This window comes from Cyprinodon variegatus, unplaced genomic scaffold (assembly GCF_000732505.1).
Source record: "Cyprinodon variegatus isolate N-32 unplaced genomic scaffold, C_variegatus-1.0 Scaffold401, whole genome shotgun sequence".
NCBI lineage: Eukaryota > Metazoa > Chordata > Actinopteri > Cyprinodontiformes > Cyprinodontidae > Cyprinodon > Cyprinodon variegatus.
The window spans coordinates 89,805-93,729 of NW_015150854.1; the positions used below are offsets into that span (position 1 = coordinate 89,805).

The window sequence follows — 3,925 nt, forward strand, 5'->3', positions numbered from 1 at the left end:
TGCATCAAGTTCTGGTTCCATGTCCTGTCTCGGCTACCCTCTTCCATTGAGTCTGCTCATCTGCACCTGATCCTGTTTGCTCCTGTGCGTGACCACCTGGTCACGCTTTCGGACCCTGTCAGACTCTGAACCCTCCTGGGAGCCTGTGGATGCCTGGAAGTCTGGATCCTGCCTCCTGTTTCTGTCCCTGCCTGATCTGGATCCTGTCCCTGTCTGTTCCTGTCTGTTCTGGATCCCTGACCAGGATCAGCTTCCAGCATGTCCTCTGGGACTGCAGCACTTGGGGACATTCTACTAGGACTGGACTGTTAAACCAGGTAAGTGGCCAACTCAGATAATCATCCTATGTCAGATGATCGTGGTCACTTACCTGTGTTTCTCCTTCAGAGTTCTGTGATTGGGCAGTTCCCCGCTCCCCATCCTGCAGTGTCCGTGACCCACAGCTCCACTTCGGTTTTTGTTAATTTAATAAACCTTTTTGAACTTTCCTACTGACTGTCTCTCCTTGAATACTGGGTCCATCTGTCCTTGTTTCATGACAATCACTGGTTATCCATACTGGTCTTAAAATGCCCCTCCCCTGCATGTTATAGGTGTTTCTCTGTTGCACCAAACCCTATTCAGTAATTGCATGACCTCCTCAGCACCCATCAAATTCAAAAGAAACATGTTAATAAGTCAGTCCCATTCAGTTCAACAATACTATATAGTCCTAAAAAATAACTTCCAGTACAGCCCTTTCAAGAAGACAAATACACAGACATTACACATGGGGCACATGGCATCTGGGGTATTGCTGCCATTCCTTCATATAAGTCATAGTGTGGCAGCATGAGGACACCTACGACAAGCAAAACAGTAGTGCTTGAGAACCAGAATTGAGCACCACTGATTGTTGATAGTAGAATGGTTAGAGATTCCCCTCCAACTACACATGTGTTGAAACAAATATCTCCCAACATGCAATATTTTCCATGTTGAAAAATGTCCTCCAATTTCAAACATTAACTCTTTTCACTAAAGTAATTGTTGAACTATATTTAGCGACTTTTGACACATTTTTACACACTACACATAAGATCAACCTGGAACATGTTTAAATTATAAAGCAAATACTAAAATATTGTAGAACTGGAAAAAAATGGCATGTGGTATTGATAGCTTCTTTAGTGTAATAATTCATATCAGCCTCTAGAGGACAGTGTCCAACAGGTTAAAGAGGTGATGATGAACAAAGAAAAATGAGCTTTTTGTGAACACCTGTGTCTAAGAGAGGTCTGTCTTTTTCAGTATTCACTGTCTAAAAACATCATTCATTGAGTGAAAGAACAACTGCATCTACAAACACACACATACACGCACTTTAGATAATATAAAAGTAATTTACAGGTGCATTTTGTGAGGAGTAGAAGACTTAGTGAGGCGACATGACAAGTATCAAAGAGTGGAAAACATCACACAGACTGTTGTCATAACAACATATTGCAATGAACGCCATGCACCATCTGCTCCGAGATTTTTGAGATGCATCAAGAGGACGAGCCGACAAATAATTATTTCCCGGGAATAAGAATTAGACTGAATGATACAAACGATGCCCCTTAAATTCAGTGATGAAGTTTTGTTTTGAGATCTCAGTTGGACATTATCTGACCCCTGATGCAGCATCACGTCAAGGTCAGATCCGGGAGCTTTATGTAGCACTTCCTATAGAAAATGACCATTGAAAACATGGCTTTATTTCAAGTGATCTATCAGGGGAACTGAAAGTAAGAGAAGATAGAAGAAGTTATTTTATTGCTCAGTGTTCTTGGGGCCAAACGTCCTAATTTATGGCTGTTAGTGGTTCCAACACAAATTAATCAGACACATTAATCTGCATTCAAACCGGGCGCAGGCTGACCTTGAGTGTTTCACCTGAAGTATGCGTGCTGCATCCATTAAGTCAACGCGATGTAAAACCATCTCACAGCATCAGCGTGAAGTGTCTATTACCACCGTCTTATTTCCTGTTTATATGGCAACTGCCTCAACATCCTGTTTTTAATTACTTCTCTCCGGCAGCAGATGCTTCTCGCAGCAACCTGCTGTGGATTACTCCCCTGAGAACTAATGTGCTGTGACAGACCCCACTTTTCCAATCAATAACTCGCCCTAAATCTGCCATCTCTCTGCCTGCCAAACACACTCCCACTTCTAATGGCACATCATTTTCTTTAAGGGGGTGTAATTGCGTGCTGTGGAAAAGCTGCAGCCTCTCTGTGTTGTTTTTTTTTTTTTTTCTGTTCCGACCACGCTCATACTGTAAAAAGAAACATAAAAGTACAGAAACTATACAGCAAACAGGAAGTGATGAGGGGCTTTTCACAGCTTGCAGACTCGCCACCCCCAGCTATCAGATTTGACAAACTTATTCACTTCCCTATTTTGACTGTAAGTTAAGACATTTCTACACAGAAGTTACTTTCACTTCACAAACCTGTTGATGTGAGCGGATCAGGATGTTTGTTTGATTAACACGGTAAGTTTTTACCCTATTGTCACTCAGATTCCCTTATTTTTACTGATTTTGTTCAGGTTTAGTTGTTACGGGGGTGAGACATTGTTTATACCACATCCTTAACATGTCTTCTACTACTGATTTAAAATACACGTGTTTTTAAGCTTTCCTCTTTAATTCTTTTGGGATTTAATTACCTTTTATTTAGTTATAAGTGCAATTCAAATGAGTACAAAAACCATAAAGGGGGAAAAAGTGAGTTTCTTGTTGAACTTTCCAAACACAATATTACTAATAACTAAAATTTATTTGTGTATATGCCTACCTTCTGTTTGTGTTTTAGTTTATTTCTTTTCAAACTGCTTTTCTTATGTAGTTAGTTTCAGTTCCGATTACGGTAGTCTCATTGCATATGAAAATAAATATTCTACTTACTGACTGTCATGTTCTGTTACCCGTAAAATAGAGCCATTTCCATATTTAGAGGTGGTAACTTTCTATTTCAGTCACTCCTTCTTTCCCTAATATGTCTATTATTTTTAACTCTTGCATGTCACAAACCAAATTAAAAGGAGAGGAAGTGGTTTATTTTAAAGTATTTACATTTTCTCTTACAGATATAGTCAGTTTGGATAACTGTTATCAACATGTAAGTTGTTTTATTCGATCAATTGTCTTAATTGTTTCCATTACTATATATTGTGGAAATGTTTTTGAATTCTTCTTGTAACTGCTGACAGCTCTTTATATGCTTTTTCTGTGTATTTATTGGTCTTTTTTAATGATCTCTAAGTCATGAAGGTTTGCAGATTAGAATTTTGTCCTCCCTCCTCTGATTCTCTGTAAAAATTTTGAGAAATCTTGAGCGTTATTGTCTAATCTTATCTAATCTTAAATTTATTAAGGTTGCAATTTAAAAAAATGAAATAGTCTAGAGAGCTGTACTTAACAAAATGTCTTTTTGTTTACACTTGAGTGTAAAAAGTGACAAAATTAAATCTGTCTAAGTCTAATATACTGGCCGGCCAAACTGAGTTGCACAGGGCATAAAGCTCAATACTCTTGTTTAAAACAGACCTGACCAATCACAGCATGGGGCCAATAATGAACAGCGCTTTTCGGAAACAAACAGTCAAGATTGCAGCTGTGTTGGGACTATATTGATGCTTTTTAGTATGCCCCAGAAGAGATGTTTATATTGCTAAAATTTCAACAATTTGCTGCTGTAAAAGGTTTTCATTAAAAAATATATATATTTTTGTTACACATTTGTACTTATTTGATTGGTTATAAACTGTTTCCACTGACTCTCCTTGCCCTACCTTTGAAATGCAGCTCTACTAGTTCCTTTTCAGAAAAACAAACAAACTGACTAACTAACTAACTAACTAACCAACTAACTAACTAACTAACTAACTAACTAAC

General features: G+C 38.3%; 1 protein-coding gene across 2 annotated transcripts in view; it reads left to right on the top strand.

Annotated features, from left to right (window-relative positions):
- Window positions 1–2,415: 2,415 nt before the first annotated feature.
- The window catches only part of gpr18 (G protein-coupled receptor 18), a 6,338-nt gene continuing 4,828 nt past the window's right edge, over window positions 2,416–3,925 (top strand). The window contains exons 1-2 of one of the 2 annotated variants that reach the window (XM_015387678.1): window positions 2,416–2,521; window positions 3,118–3,149. The gene's annotated coding sequence lies outside the window, so the exon portion shown is untranslated. The remainder of the gene's footprint in view (window positions 2,522–3,117; window positions 3,150–3,925) is intronic. The other variant, XM_015387679.1, reaches the window with a different exon arrangement.